Source organism: Ascaphus truei, chromosome 3 (assembly GCF_040206685.1).
Source record: "Ascaphus truei isolate aAscTru1 chromosome 3, aAscTru1.hap1, whole genome shotgun sequence".
NCBI classification, from domain to species: domain Eukaryota; kingdom Metazoa; phylum Chordata; class Amphibia; order Anura; family Ascaphidae; genus Ascaphus; species Ascaphus truei.
Genome location: NC_134485.1, coordinates 32,202,507 through 32,219,883, shown reverse-complemented (window position 1 = coordinate 32,219,883; position 17,377 = coordinate 32,202,507). Strand labels below are relative to the sequence as shown.

The 17,377-nt window shown below is 38.5% G+C and overlaps 1 long non-coding RNA gene across 1 annotated transcript; it reads right to left on the bottom strand.

Annotated features, from left to right (window-relative positions):
* Positions 1 to 9,035: 9,035 nt before the first annotated feature.
* On the bottom strand, positions 9,036 to 13,387 carry LOC142490899 (uncharacterized). The gene is made up of 3 exons (XR_012800136.1): positions 13,232 to 13,387; positions 12,180 to 12,322; positions 9,036 to 10,668 (listed from the first exon to the last, which is right to left on the bottom strand). It is a non-coding gene; the product is annotated as an uncharacterized LOC142490899 (long non-coding RNA).
* Positions 13,388 to 17,377: the final 3,990 nt, after the last annotated feature.

Sequence of the window (17,377 nt, the reverse complement as noted above, 5' to 3'; positions counted from 1 at the left end):
AAATTAGAATTTGTCGTTATTCTACAGCACAAATCACATCTGCTACAATCCATGCTAGTTTTAGTTTGTTTTGATTATAAGTGGAATTAACACAATGTTGTGAGATCACACATCAGCTATAGTACAGTATATTAATCAGTCATTTTAAGCAGCGTGTGTGAGAACTGCGGGTTGGGAGACAGACGTAACTTGGGGTTTAGATGTAGTGATTTTTTGGTTCGAATTGTTAGCGAGTTCTGATTGTCTTTGCTTCTGTTCTTCTATTTTGCTTTATACTTTTCTTGTCTTCGGTGTGATATTTCTTGTATTGTGTTTGTTACAGTATTACTCTTTTTTTTGTGGGTATGTTTGGCGCGTGAGTGAAACAGAGGACGGGAGGACTTCGAGTGTGTGTCAGTGAAGTGGGCATTCGAGAAGTGGGTGTTGGAGTGGCATGGTGCAGAGGAGTGGAATGAGGATTCACTGGAGAGAGAAGTGGTGTGAGGAATTGTGGGAAAAGTGGTGGAGTTAGAGTAGTGGAGTGAGGGGTGATGGATAGTGAAGGGGAGAGAGGAGAGGTGGAGAGAGAGGTAAGCATAGTCAATTCAGGAGTGGCCATGGTTGATTGAGGGAGGAGGTAAGAGAGGTGTAGAGGGGCTCATGCTAGGCTAGAGGTAGGGTAGCCAAGGAGGGGGTTGGTGGAAGAGGGGCAGTTAGAGAGATATCAGAAGTAAGGGACACAACTATAGATGCAGCGGCCGTTCTTCGAACATTTCATGGAGCCTTTTCGTGTGCTCTGGCACACATATTTATCACGATTGCTTTGTTTGAATTTCATGGTTTCTATTTCTTTGCAATTCTTCGCGTATCCGTGGCAGCAATTAATTAATTGTAATGTGTACAATATTGTGCTAGTGTGTAAATTTCAGGTGTTTAAAAACCAGAACACTAAAATGCCATTTTCTGCACTCGCGTCTTAAGGCGGTAAGGTTGGAAGAAATCACGCGCCATGACATGGGTATTCCGAGTTATACAACACGTGAAATGTTCGAATAACGGCCGCTGCATCTGTAGATGAATTGGTGCCTATGTTGGCATGTAGCGGGAGTACGCAACCTCAGATTTACTGCAGAGAAAAAATGAGGTGCTCATGGATCATTTCAGAAATCATTATGACAGACTGTTCATCCATATATCAACAAGGACCAAAAGTTCAGAGAAGAGCCACCTGTGGGAGCAAATATGACCGATATACCTCCAACCTGGCAGTGAAGACTTTTCAAGAACTGCACAAAAAGGTTCTCTGAAATAAAATGTAAAGTTAAGGAGAAGATAGTGGAGTCACGCAGGCATGCAGCTGGGACAGGAGGAGGTCCTTCAAGAGCACAACAGATGATGGCTACTGAGACAGATTGAGCACCATTCTGTAACCAGATGCCATCTATGGGCTGGAGGGGGGTTACGAAAGTGGATCGAGTAGTATCCCAGTGGAATAAAATGTATAATTCATTATTAGAGTATCTTAATCTGAACAGCATGTCTATGTATTGCTTGTGTTTTAAGCACAATGGTTATATATGCCCATTATGGCTGCATCAGTGCAATCTCACTTTCACAAAGATCAAGCAATATCACCAAAAATATTTTTTGTAGTTAGAGTTACATTGCTTTATAATAGGCCTCAAGAAGGGGCTTAGTGAGCAAAAGCTTTAACTCTGCAAACAATAACACTGAGTTTGGACCCTAGTTCAAATCCAAGTATCAGCTCTTTGTGACTTTGTGCAAGTCACTTTATCTCCTTGTGCCTCAGGAACCAAAATATATATTATAAGTTCTACAGGGCAGAAATGCTTGCAAAAAAATCTATGTAAATAATAATAATAGCATGTTCTTGTATAGCGCTGCTAATTGTAAGCAGTGCTTTTACAGAGACATTTTGCTGGCACAGGTCCCTGCCCCGTAGAGCTTACAATCTATGTTTTTGGTGCCTGAGGCACAGGGGGATAAAGCGACTTGCCCAAGCTCACAAGGAGCCGACACCGGGAATTGAACCATGCTCCCCTGCAGCAATCTCAGTGTCAGTCAGTGTCTTTACTCACTGAGCCACTCCTTCTCCCTAAAAAGCTGCATACACTCTCCATGCAACACAAAAAAACAATTCATATTATATTATGTCATTGGCCCATTTTGTCACGATTGTATCTAAATTCCAATACCCTTTAATAGGACTTCTCAGGTCTAAACACAACATTGATGCAATTGCACTTGAGGGAACATTCATCAAAATACTTTCCATCAGGCACAATAACATAGCGTGAGTGATACACAGTTCTAATTAGGACATCAAAGCTAAGGTTGGAGAAAGTGAGGCTGAACGGGCACCACTTAAGATAATATACAGTATAGTTATGGAGTAGAGCCAAGAGTATGCTTAATGCTCTTAATCGGCCTACTGGGAATATTTAAATAGTTTAAAGATCATTTATAATGAGCCATAGAAAATGTCACTTAGAGTCAAGTGGGCCTTAACAGGTTTCATGTTAAGTGCAAATGTTAAATTACAGTACGTTGCCATATTCTTATTTCGCACAGAGAACTTTGAGTGGGGCTCCAGGTACAAGAGCCAATAGTGTGCCCTCAAGATGATGTTGTCATCTTGAACCTTGTGGAGGTTCGGGCAGAAAGCAATGTCAGATGGGATGCATCATATGCAACTCAAGTTCCTGCACTGTCTGCTCAACGAGCTAAGACACCATAAACTGCATTTGAAGTTGTGGCTGAAATTACTGCAGCACATTCAAGACAAAGGGAGACATAGCACCTGTGTCGTTCTGAACAACATGCTACAGGACACCCTATAATCCATGATTCAAACAACTGCAGGCATCATAGGGAGTACTTGACAACGGGATTGGGAAATAGTAAATACATATCCCTCCCACCGTGCTTTCAACACTAGACCCAATTCCCTCCCTCCCCCTGTCGGCAGCCCTGGCACATCCATGCAGAAAGAGGCCTCTTCTATTTAACTTGTGATGTAAATTGATGCAAACATATTGCCCCCTATACAAATATCATTATACACAAAAACCCTTTTAACATTTTTAAGAACAACCTGTACCTGATTAGATGCCTGATTGTTTCTTAAAATGACAGATAGCCTGATTAAAATGCAGATTGTGTTTGATAACACATTCTATTTAGTATCAGGAACCAATCACTGGGACTGCTGCATTCCTGGCAGCTGATTGGTTTTCAGCTGTGCTCACTCATCACCTGACCTCATTGGCCTATAAGAAGATACAAATCATAGAACTCTGGGCTTCTCAACTTTCTTTCTTGCTAACTAAATCTCTACCTGGCTGGAACATGTTTTGTTTGTCGCAATTTCTAGCATTTGTACCCATGTTTACTGCCCCTATTTACTACGCCCTATTTATCTTTTCTTGTATTTATGCCTTAGTGAATACAAAAGTTATTTCCTTTAGTCTGCCTTTCTCCAGTCCTTACTTAATCCTACTCCAAGCCTGCTATACCTGTGTCCAGTATCCGGTTGTATCCTGCACCCAGTGTCCTGTGTCCTGTATCCAGCTTCCTCCTCTGTTCCTGCTCATCTTCAGATCTGGACCCCTGCTTCAGACTCTCCCAAACGATGTCCCCCTTGCAAACCTGATGTTTAGATTTACTAGAATATTTTCCGACTTCTATTTGAACAAATATTTATCAAGATATATATCATTATCGCAATAAAACTATTGACATGGTTATTATAGGAGTTTTTTTTTTTTAGCGCCCAACCCTAGAAAGTGTTGTATTTATTAGAGAATTTGGGGTAGGAGATGTTCTGCACAGTATCATAATGGGAAGTATCAACTCTTGTGTCTGTAACTGGAAGTGATTAATTCTCAAGGAAGAAATTAAACATTGCAGCTTATGCCAGAGAAAATTATTGAACCACAACAGAAAGAAGTTAGCATCACCGGAAACATACCCTGTGTACCCTGATACAATTGGTTCTCTTTGTGTCTATTTTGATCATTGACAGGCAAAACATAAGGATTTCACTTTGTACTGATTATCTTTTTCAGCTGGTTTGCATGTTCTTTGAGATTTTACCAAGCATTACTCTTCTGCTGAAAAAGCCTGAGCCACTATATAATCTTCTGTTTTCTGTGGAAGAGATTAAAATGTATGAAATGCTTATGATCTTGTAGATTCCAGTTTGACTGTTAGATTTTTTCTAGTGCTCTCGAAATTGTGATGTTCTGTTCATTCTGTCTAGTTCAGGTACTTGTTTACGTACATTAATGGCATGAAGATTTCCAGAACACAGCCCTATTGTAGACTGATTCGGTATTAGTTTGTCCTCGGAATGGTTAGGTGCAATTAGGCCCACAACACTATTCCTCACATTCAAAGAGCATATGAATTTTGATTATTATCACATTTAAAAAATGACTTCCTCGCCTGTCATCATGTTTCTGCTACTCCCACCTTCGAACCTTTTCAGCGCTGTAGAAACCTGCATTGCATTTTTGGCCCCACCAGTACCAAAGAGATCAATGGCTTAATCTTTTGACTTTTTTCTAGAGATGTTTGAACTTTTTCCTGGAGGTTTTGTATCATGCAAAACTCCCAGTCAGAGTTCGCAGACAATTCACCATGCATTAGGTCAATCTGAATTTCAATTTCATTTGATATTCTAATTTGCAAAATTCTATAAAAATCGATAGATTTGCCTAATGCTCTGACTATAAATAGGGCACACACCATGTTTCACTGGCAATATTTAGCCAAAAGCATACTAATTTGATGTCATTATTAGTAGACTTAGGGGAATCTTTCACCAACATTCAAATTGACCCCGAATATGATGTTCCTTCGCAGCTGCAGATATTTGCGGCTCTCTCCCTCCTTTCTGCCCCTCGACTTCTCTCTCCCTCTCCTCCTCCCGCTCTGATTTTTAAGTACCAAATCCGCAGACAAATTTTGGGGGAAAGTGAGATTTGGTGAAAATAATCTCTAACTACTGTACAAGGGTCTACCTGGTTCCCACTGTGGTTTGCAAACCCAAATACACTAACATCTGTGCTTGGTATTATTATGCTAAACGGCACTGTGGTTACATATGACATTACACCTATGTACAGTATACTGTATAGTAGGCCACCTTTTAACTGTTTCTGACCTCTTTATGAGTGTACAATTTATTAAATTGCTAATTAAGTGTTTTCTCTTGACACAGATGCTATGGAAATTATAAATGATAAAAAAAAAACAGAAATTAAGCAGAACTGTGTGCCTTTTTAATGTCCAACATGTGAAAGAGGGTTTTTACTAATTTATTTTTTTATGCCATATAATTCGTAAGTAACAATTTGACTTAAAGTTTGGAAGTTGTTTAGGACATCAAAGTATCCATGTTGTTTAATGTTGCACTTAAAAAAAAAATGTATTTATATGCCTATTGGTTAAAGCAGGGGACCAAGAAAACAACATATTTTGATTCATTAGGGTTATAAGTGAGTGTGACATAACAAACATAAGATTAAGAAAATCTATTAAACTTGTATTTACAAGAGTTTAAACTGCAGCATGGAAAAAGTGCAATTAAGAGTTTGAAAGATGTATTTGTCCTCTTCTGCCCTTTTTATGTTAGTTCCAAATAGGTAGTTTAGCTCATCCTAGAAAATGAACAATGATACTCTACAAACACTTTACTCATTGTCTTTTTTTCCTGTGGTTAAAGTGTAAAGTTTGAAAGTTTGAAAGAACATTGCTCTTGCATTGCAATCATTAAAAAAGCACATAAGCCACCACTTTAAGTATATACTCAAATGTTTATCTAGTTTACAAAAATAATTATTACAAAAACATTGTGTAATGCTCATAACACATACAGTAGGCAAGTGACTTAATCAGCACAGAGGTTATGAAATCCTTTGATGGAGTACCCCTTAGGTATCAGAATGTATGATAATGGATAAAATCTCACATGAAATCAAATCAAGCTGGAGACATCCCACTTAGCACTGTAGTAAGGAGTTCACACAATAAAGTGTCCATGCATATATACATTGATATAGTATAATATCATAAATAGTATATGAGATGTATCTCAAGAACTCACATGTAGTGCAGCATCCTTGGGCGATGATCCCACGTCCTAGGGTACAGGTGTGCTTCCGCCTCTCATCAGATGCAAAAACAGGAAACAAAGACATAGCACTACTTCCATGCAGGATGAAAACGGATCAAAGTGGAGAAAAATAAACTAATTTAATGGATCATAAAAAAACATACACAGGCAGGAGGCCCACACCTACGCGTTTCAAGCCTTAGCTCTTTATCAAGGTGAATAAGAAGTGTACTTACCGGAGTGTATTTATGTGTGGTGTGAACACCATCGTCTCCAATCCCCTCCACTTCCGGGGTCGCCAAAATGGCACAGGAACCATGACGTCAGCGCGTCATCGCAACAGACAAACTTTAGTCACAAACGTGCCTCGCCAGCCCTTACTAGGAGACACAATGTTCTGCCTCCTATTCCCACCTCCTTCCAGAAGTGCCGAAGTGACTAGGGGACTGTGACATCAGCATGTCATATCAACATGGAAAAAACTTTATTAGCAAACATTCAGCAAGAATACACTCACTCCGGTAGTAGACATAAGGAGTTATAAACAATATTGAATTGAACAACATATATAATAAAAACCTTGATGAAAAAAATGAAAGGAGAAAGAAGACACAAAATAAATGTACAAATCAAATACACCCTATTGAATATTACATCTCTTATTCATAAATACTTAAAGAAAAAAAAAGAAAAAATTAAATTATATACAATAGGGAAGTTAACAAATAAGTGTATGACTATAGAGAGGAGGGGACTAAAGACAATCATCAGCCATTGAGATATATAATCAAATTACTAATAAATAAAAAATATATTATAAAATATTATATCGTTTTATCCTGTCTTATAGACAATGCTAGTCACTCACATCTGACATGTCAATCTCATTAAACAGAGATAATATAATTCCTGACAGGTCCATGAAGGTGTAAATAACAGAACTGACACTAGTACTGAATAACGAGAGCCTGATCAACAAATTCCAGGGAGAAATAATGATATGTTCTGTGTTTGTTAATTGGCATTATATGGACATATTAAAAATATACTAATGATATGAAAAATATCAATATAAAAACATGGAGTGACAACACACACACACACACATATCTGCGAACTGGAACTCCCTGTACAATCACTGTAAGAATGGACTAAGCTCCCAATCTGAATTCAAACCTAAAGGGATTCTTGTGGTTTTTAACGTGAATATCCAATAGAGTTCACGTTTGTCTAGAATGTTTGTTCTGTTGCCACCTCTAATGGGCCCGGGAAAGTGCTCAATCCCATGTAGGAAAAGGTATCTATATTACCCAAACCCCAATAGTAAAATGCTGTTACACTGGGTGGGTTAAATCCTTTTAGGTGCATGTGCTCCATGATACGGGACTTAAGGGCTCTGGTGGTCCGTCCCACATATTGTTTCCCACATCCGCAATTTAAAACATAAATTACGAATATGGTGTTACAGTTGATAAAGGACTTCATGTCGTTTTGACAACCAGTAGACATAGAACTAAATTGTGGCTTAGAGATCATGTTTTTACACGATTTGCAGTGCAAAGATTTTAGACTCCCCTTTGGTAATAATCTATCCGTTGATTTGAATGTAAGGAAAGAAACTTCTGGAAACATAATTGCTTATAGTTTTGGCCTTTTTAAAGACAAAATGTTGGCCATCCATATAGACCTTTCTTAGAGCTGGGTCTGCTGATAGTACACCCCAATGCTTTTTAAAGATGTTTTTGATTTGCTGAATTTGTAAGTTATACTGTGTACTAAATATAGGGATATCTGAAAAGGAATTCCTCCTTGGTTTCTTTTGAAATAATGAAACTTTGTCCAGATTATTTACTTCCTCAAAAGATCTATTGACATCCATGGTGGAATAACCTCTTGCCTCAAACCTGGAAATTCTCTGGATTGCGCAATGAAGTCATCATTATTAGAGCAAATCCTTTTTAAATTAATCAATTGCCCCTTGGGAATGCCTTTCAAAAGGGGCTTGGGGTGACAGCTTTCTGCCCGCAAAAAAGTGTTAGGTGAATTAATTTTGCGGTAAACATCTGTGCTAATGTTCATAGATATGTCAATAAAAATAAACAAATCTAGATAGTGTATATGGTGAAAATCATAATTGTGAATGAAGATTAAAATTATTATCATTAAGATATTCTATAAATAAAAATAATGTGTTCACATCACCCTCCCAAATAATAATCAAATCATCAATATACCTCTTATAGCACGTGATAAATTGTCTGAAGGGATTCCCATCTACAACACATGGACCGACTCCCACCAATCTAAGAAAAGGTTGGCATAGGAGGGGGCAAAACTAGTGCCCATAGCGGTACCACGTGTTTGGAGATAGAAAACCCCATCAAACAAAAAATAATTGTAAGTAAGAAGTGAATAGCATCCAAAATAAAAGTGCTCTGTGCCCATGATATATTAGAGTGTTCCAAATAAAACCTGACAGCTGCCATCCCTTGATGATGTTCTATTATTGTATAAAGCAACATCAAGTGTGACCCAAATGTAATTTATTTTCCACTGAATGCCTATTATCAAAATAATTAATAAAGAAACCAGTATTAAAATAATGCAAATATACAAGAAGGGATTAACAGCAACGAGAATCTAACAGTTGCTGTGGCAAAGTATTGTGGGGAAGGTCACACCCTCCTCCCGGGTAACGTCTTGCAATATGTTATTTTCTGCTCTAAGCAGAAGCACTTTATCGCAATTTCATACCCTGTAGAAAATGGTCCCACACCCTTATGTTAGGGTATTGTGAGAATATAATGAAGAGAGGTTACTCAGAGTTTGTATAAGATAAGATTAATATTTATTGAGATACAATCACAATAAGAAACAAATAAGCAAAATGCTAACAATCCAATATTTGTATATATCTATCTATGCAGAGATTAGTTATTCATTGTATGCTGTCATACTCACGACCACTTAGGTATTTATGATATTTGCCAGGTCAGTCTCGAATAGCTTTCGTCTCATGTGGCTCGCCACTCGGTTCTGATCTAACTTGGCCTTAGGCTAACCTTTTATTGCCCTTGTCATACGTCATTATTATCTGTGTGGAGACAAGGGAAATAACCCAAAAATCTTGCAGAGTTTTCTAACTTTTTCTACCTGCATAGCAAATTAATCACAGGTTGTCTGCGGTCTCACATCCTTGCCATTTACCGTAAGCTCATGCTCTTCGACAAAAGGTGTTATAAAAAATTGCCCTGCTAAGATTTCCTGGCACATCAGAGAATGTGCTACCTGTAATCCATAACATTATGGGCATCCAGGTGACACTATACTGCATTAGGTACAATGCTTAAGGGAAGATAAAGCTTTGAAGGATGGTCCGCAGGGTCAGAACTGAGTAAGTAGTACACTACTGTATACAGTTGTTCCTTTCACATGTGCCTTTCATCCAGTACGTAGTGAATAGTACACTGTATGCCCGTGCACTCTTTTTTATCTTTAGAACGTTGTATTATCACAGTGATGCAATTTGGCTGGTGAATGAGATCAGCATGGAAAATGATGAACGATCTGCAACAGTGATTAAGAATATTCTGCATTACAAGGATGATATTCCAGTGTCTGAGTTCAACATCAAACTAATGAGATGCGATTTGGGCCGTGTGAGGTAGAGTGCTGTTTGTTTTTGCACATGCCAATTGATATGCGTGAAGATTGTACCAAATTCCCATTCTAACCACTTTTTTATTATTATTTCAGAGCGTATCCCATGAGAAGGAATGTTGACAATATTAAAAGAGTTGACCAAGCACGTGCATTCATTGATAGTGGAGAAAAGTTTGAGGATGCCATATTTTCTCATGAAACATCTGAAACGCCCTGGAACAATTTTCCACTATGGCATTCACATAAAAATGTGTTTATCACTGAAAATATGACCTAAGAATCAACTCGAGATTCAGGTGGGGGGGGGGGCAATCTATAGACTTGGACAGGACCTATAGTTATATTTGAAGGTAAGCCTACTTTGGTATCAGTGTTACGAACAGTAACTATTTCTTAATGTGATCCTGTCCCTTTCCCATCAACTTAAACAATGTGCCATTTTTATTGTTTCTATAGCTATCATGGATAAAGCTTACTTCCAGGAGGTCATTATAGCTTAGGCGGTAACACCTTCCATTTCAGAATACATCACATTGGCTCACTTATTCTTCCAAGAATTATGGGGTGTTTGTGGCTTATTCAGATTTGGACTTTTGCTAAGGAATGACCGGCAGAGGCAAATGGGCTAGTACTCTAAGTTTTATTCAGACATGATACTAATCACCCAATCCACACAAAGAGCAATAATGGAGTGATAATTGCTCTGTACAATGCATGTTTTCAGTGTATTACAAGAATGTATTGAAACCTTTTGTTACACAATTATTACACAGTCAGAGGACGGCATATCCAGCTCAGACAGGGATGTTCATGGAGGAGGGCCAGTGATGTTCCCATGCTTCATGCTTAATCTGGCTGCAGAGCCAGACGAGTAAAGACTGCAGTGCCTGTTTGGAAAACACTGAGGTTAGTATTTTGTTCGCTTATTCCCCAATTTGTATTTATTTGCATTTAGCTAAAGCCATTGCTCGGTGCTCTAAAGCATAATACAGTGGGGGGGGGGGGGGTTCAACCATGTTGGCTGAAAGGGTGAAGTTGGGCCCTAAGAGGGGCTTATTAAGGTATTTTTAGTGACTACTATTAATACTGTAGTGCCAGTAATACATACTGTAGTATTCAATGTTTCTTTCATACCCAGTTAAAGTTTAAGGATTATTGGATAGCATCCTGTGTCATACAAATGTTGAGTCACAGTGGAAACAGGACAGGTTTTGATAAACAATCTCAGATTACTGACACACAAGGAAACATAAAATGCCTAAATGATCAGAAAACTTTGGTAAACTTGGTGTATGACAAACAGTGTAATTGGAAACATGCAGCAGCACAGAAAATTGGTTCTGCGTAACAATTTAAATAACATAAATTGGCTCTGCATAGCAACCCTGAATGTTATAAAATACTGTAGCTGACTTTTGCAACACATTCTGCAGATATTCAGCTACTTACATTAAAATATATTAACTCCTGTTCTACTTGTGCTTACTTTGGATACTAGTGTATCAGTTATCCCATTTTCTTCAATAGTCTTCGTCCCTTGTTAAAAAAAAACTGCACAAAGTAGAATTTGATTACCTCCTTGGCAAAGCAATTAGGCTTATTCCGTAAGCTGCAAGATCGCCATTTCAACAATATCGGACAGGAAGCCGCATTGAAGTTAATGGGGCTTTCTGTGTTATAGTGCAACATGTCGCCCTTGTAGCTTATCGAATAAGCCCCTATATGTCTACCTTTATTTCAATAAATGAATAGGCTATTTGCAATTGTGAAAACAACTAGAAGTACAGTACTATTATTGTTATTGTCAAGATACCTTCAGTGAGCCTGTATCAGCACCCACCTAGAGGTTTGTCCTATGATTTTTAAACCATGCATTTAAAGTTTTTGAAGAAGTTACAGGAAGGAAAACATAGAAAGGAGATAAAGGAAGGGAAAATAGGAGGGGGAGGGGGGCAGGCAATATCACAGATAAATGTTATCCTTTATAATTTGTCATAGACATGTCGTGTCCCGACTGCGTGTCCATGCCGGGTTTCCCAGACTGACTCCCTTTCTGTAAAGTAATGCCTTTGATCCTCTCCATTTTTCCAGGTTTAGCCGCAGCTGCCCTGCAAAATCACGTCCTGCATTGGGACTATTTACACCCTGCACTGCTTTATATTCGTTGCTGCTGCAGCAGGTTTATTCCTTGCAGGTCCTTTCTGCATTCCTGGCTATTTTGTAACTGCTGGAGTTCCGCCCTTGCTATTTTTGATCCCTCTCTTGCTGCAATTTTCGCCATGTTTGACCTCTGCTGGTCTGACCACCTGTCTGCCTGCCTGAAGCTGCATCAGCCTACTACAACTTCTGGACCCCTCTCCACCTCTGGACCCTTCCTCGCTCCCTGGTCCCTTTTTACCTGGTACAGTTTTCTTCACATGTTTCCACCATGGACCTTTGGGTGTTGTTCACTACCCACTTGTGTGATATCAGAGGGGATGGGGGAGTTTCTCCCGGTGAGCCATGGTGGGCATCCGTCTGCTCCTGTGTGCAATGCTGTACCTGTTCTTACAACAAATACATAGTAGTTTTTCGTACATTATTATTTGTCACGTATCCTACTATAGATATAACTTCACGATGTTTCAGGTAATTCTCGGTATCAAAAGCAGTACCTTTCTCCATTGAAATATTGGAACCAAAGAAAACACATCATTCTAAATTTAGATTGTGTATCCATGAGGCAACTGGTCAGTTTCTCCATAATCATAATATCATTGATACTGTTCTGTATTTTTAGTTTGCAATGGGGAAGATTCCTTCCACCATGCTATAGTTTTTTTTTTTGGTGTACATGGCTAATCAATTTACCTATCTGTCAGGTCACCTATGGGATGGGTCTACCTAATAGAGATGCCTATAGATCCAGGGGAATGGGTATTTTTTGGTAAAATAAATGATTAGGAATCTTACTTTTTCCCATAGAATGTATATTTGTTGACATGTCAATAAAATATGAACTGTATGTGTCCCACTTTTGCATGGCCTCTCCAACACTGCACTTGACAGGAGCATGAGAAATTATGCAATTTAGATGGTGTGAGATACCCCCTGTGAAGTATTTTAATCTTAATCTCTCTTATTGCTGAGCTAATTGAAGACATTGCCACGCTCTAAAGGACATCCTCCAAATTATCTGAATCTAATTCACACGCCTCTCTCCCACAGTTGAATGAAAGGCAGCTTCACATCTTTGTTTATCACGACTTGGCAGATGTAAAAAAAGATAATTCCTTGAGTGCATCCAGTATTGTAATAAGGCTGTTCAAAATTGATTTTGGTCAAATTGACTCGTTTTTAATCTTAGGTCATAGAACAAAGTGCTACTTTGAAGATATTGGAAATAGAATCTGTGGGCTATATTGTGTTCATTAAAAAAAGCGAAAGAGTAGAGATAGGCAAAATCTTCACCTGAATTTGAATTCGCCGCAGATTGGGCAGTTCCTTTCATCTGCCGAATTCCGCATTCCACAGGTCAGTCTCCAAAAGGCAGATTCAGGTTTTTTTACCCTATTACTTAGAATCGTCAAATGGAATTTTAATCTGTCAAACAGAATTCAAATTTGGCAAAAGAATTACTATGGGAGGAGTATGTAAATATCAAAGTGAAGACATTCAGCGTATTCGGATTTAAGTTGAATACATTAAGGTATTCTTTAAAATTCATGTGATCGAGACCCAACTACGGATCTTGAAGAATCCAGATGGATTTTGAAGAATCCGGACGGCTTTAAAATTAAGCAATTTGACAGCGGATTTCATTCCATGGATCAGATTGGGCCAGTAAAGCCCGGGAAAATACGTGGAATGGATTCAGACAAGTCCACCCATCTCTACTAAAGAGTCGAAAAGCACTAACATAAAAAATATTTCACCTTATCAATATTAGTTCATTGCAAATTTTCAGAATTTCTTTTGTGTAGTCATGGCAAGAATTCCTAGTTTGTTAGAATTGGAATGAGAGCATAGAAAAGAAAGCATTCATTTAGTAGGAAGAGTCACAAACATTTAATAAGTGTGCAAGTACTGTATGAGGAGGGAGTATAAAATTACAGATTAAGTGGGCATGCAAATATGGGCTCCTCTTTCTCTCCCAATGTATAAATATCCAATGTTTCCCTTACGGCAACTTTCTGCATTTGGGTTGAAATCAAATTAAAATTGAATGTGTTTTTAATTTGAGGCTTGTTTTGGTGATTGGCAGGTTGTATTTTGCCTGGCATGGTGGCAGCTCATGGGTATGCCACTGAGCCAATCAATTGGTTTTTCGCATTTGTAATGTTTTTTTTTCTATGTAATACTGTGTTTTATTTTGGGCCTGTTTTATTTTAGCTTGCCAATTTATTGCTATAGTGTTAAAGCATGCCCATATTTATATGGGGAAAAGGGAGACCAAAAAGCGCACCAGCACAAACGGAGCAGGAAGAACCCAGGACAAAAAAATAATTAAAAGGGCACTTTAATGTGACAAAAGACCCATCCAATGCATTTCGAACGTCGCAGCGTTCTTTTTCAAGGATAAAACACAATGTGATAACATCCATTATATACCCTCTTACCTGTGGGCCGTTTCGCGCCAAAAATCAGAACCTGATGACGTCATAACAGAACGACTCAGTGCCGATCTAAGTGCAAAAGGAAGTACCAAAGGCAGTGTGGCCATCTTGGATGTGGGCAAACATAGGAACACAATAACAAAGCTTTATTGACCATTCCAGCAGAACAAAATACATTGCTGCTAACTGGACAAGCATATTTAAACGAAATAAAGCTATATTAAACTAAACTAATGCTTAATAAAGGGTACTATTATATCAAGAAAAAACATGAACAAGGTGGATTAAAAAACTAGCTGTGTTGCAACTAAGTTATATACAAAAAAAAGTTAAAATTAAAAACCTCTAGACATGATTAAAAATAATGTGCAAGAAAAGTAAATTTAAAGACATATTACACATATATACTGCATAACACAGATTGTGTATCTAAATCATAGGAACCAGGGAAATACAACCATTATAAAATATAAAGTATTATCCACAAGATACATCAAAAAACAATTTAAGCTTACATATTGGCATAATATTTGCATGATAAGGCTTAGGTTCAAAGGTTATAATGATAAGAATATAATGTCCAATATAATGATAATTGTCTTATTTAATCTGTATTACCAACTAATTACACCATAATACGTCTATCACAAAAATGTTTACAAAAAATGTGTTAGTTGCCAGTCAATGTTAAAGCCCATAGGGAAGCGCGTTTGGAGAGTGAAGATCCAATACGCCTCCCTACGGTCCAGAAGGTTGATATGATCACCTCCTCTAGATTTAGAAATAACTGATTCAATCCCCAAAAAGGAAAAATTATTAATTCCTCCCTGACCACATTCAGTGAAATGTTTTGAGACTGGATGATTGGTGTCTCTCAATTTTATGAGCCTTAAATGCTCTAACATCCTGACCTTAAGGGCTCTAGTCGTCCTCCCCACATACCTCTTGTCACAACCACATGTTATTAGATAAATCACAAATTGACTTTTACAATTTATAAAACTGTTAATCTTAAATTCCTTATTTGGTAATATATTCACACCATGTGGCGGTGGCAAGGCAAACTGGAAAAAACTTTTGGCAGGCTTCATGTGTTTACATGCACTACAAGAGCCACATTTGAAGGAACCCCTAGTGATAAAAGGTTTTTTGAGACCAGAAGATTTGAGTTCACTTGGTGAAACATGAGATCCAATTGTTCTCGCTCTACGATATACAAAAGTAGGACCAGAATCCACATATTTTTTAAGGACAGGGTCCATGGATAAGACATTCCAATGTTTTGAAATTATAGAGTTTACTTTTCCACTTTGTTTACTAAATTGTGAAATAAAAAGAGGACATTTGTTTTTTTAATTCTGTCAGTCCATGTGAGTCCTGTTTAATACCAATTGTCTTAACATTGTTAGCAAGGCGAGAATCTCCAATTGGATGTGTGGGCAACAATGATGCTCTCTCTGTATGTAATGCATTTTCAAATGCAATTGCTAAATGTGATTTGGGGTATCCCCTTTCCAAGTACTTGTATATTTTTCAGGGGAACCTGCCAATGAGACTAATGGTGAGTGGGTTGCACCACACACCACCTGTCTTCAGGAGGATAGTACCCATTATATGACACAATAGGTACTATATCAATTGTTAGTACCCTGGTACAGTGGTCTGGCTTATTATCATTTTGAGATATACCTGCATTTGAGTGCTTCAGCTATTTTCCATATTTATATGGGCATGCTTTAACACTGTGCCAATTAATTGGTAGTGGGTGTAGTGGGCCATGGGTGGGTGGTTAGGCCTCCGGGGTGGGTATTGGGGGATAGTGGGTTAACCCCTTAATTGCTATAGTGGTTACAAATCCCTAAATGGATTAAGGGGTTAGGGGCCATTAGAGGACAAGGACAGTGATGATGATGATGATGAGGAGGATAGCCTTCATCTAGCAGGGGTAAGTGCAAGATGTATTTACTTTATGCTGCTTGTTTATGTTTTATTTTAAATGGGCAAATGCACAATTATCTATATCTGGATAATAGTAATTTGCCCATGACTGTACTGTATGTGTCAGGGGGGTTTCTGGGGGTACAGCGGGTGGGATGTGTATTGGTACAGTAGGAAGTAGATATGTTAATGTTTATTGTGGATAGAGAGACTAAGTGAAGTGGGTAGTTCTCACAGGGTGGGTGGTCAGGTCTTGTGGGTAGTGGGAGGGGTTAACCCTTTCCTTACCATAGCGGTTACTACTTCTAAGGTAATGAAGGGGTTAATCCCTCCCAATGCCCACTTGTGAGGCCTAACAACCCATCCTGGGGCTATTACCCCCTTCACTTATCACTTATCATGGTAACTCTTATAAACAGATCCTACATTCACTATATATTGTAACCCTCCTTCCCCGTATCCTAAGGAGTTTACATCAAATGTCTATGTGATTGGCTTACTCAACATTGGCGGTGCTGGATTCATGCAGGTTGGGCGTTGGTAATGCAATGATGTGTGTCAGGAACTTTATTCATGCTAACTGTAGCTTTATTAATTACCATTAATTACCATTTTGTGTGTCCCATCTTAAGTGTCCCAGTTAAAGTGTGTGGCAGAGTTAATTTTGGAGTTGAAATTGGAGGTGAAGATTGTAGGAAGATCGGGACTCTGCACAACAACTTTGCAACTGTGAGAACTTAACATTCGAAAAGCTGTGATTCTTTGTACTCTTCCTATCCATCAATAACTTGGAATCTCTCCTCCTGCATCTTACTATGCCTCCCTATTGCTTTTTCTATTTACTATTTCCTCACTCCTTTGTGAGCGTCTCTGTTCTCGCCAACTTCCCCACTCCCCACTGCACCATTATTTATACACCTCTCTCCCAACATCTTATTTACCCCTCAATAAAAAGCACCCACACAAATCCTCTATTCACACCCTCTATCTACTCCTTCCTGCTGCTGGGGATCTCTCCTAAGCCTGAAGTCAGACATACACACCTGATTTCACCCATGCCTCC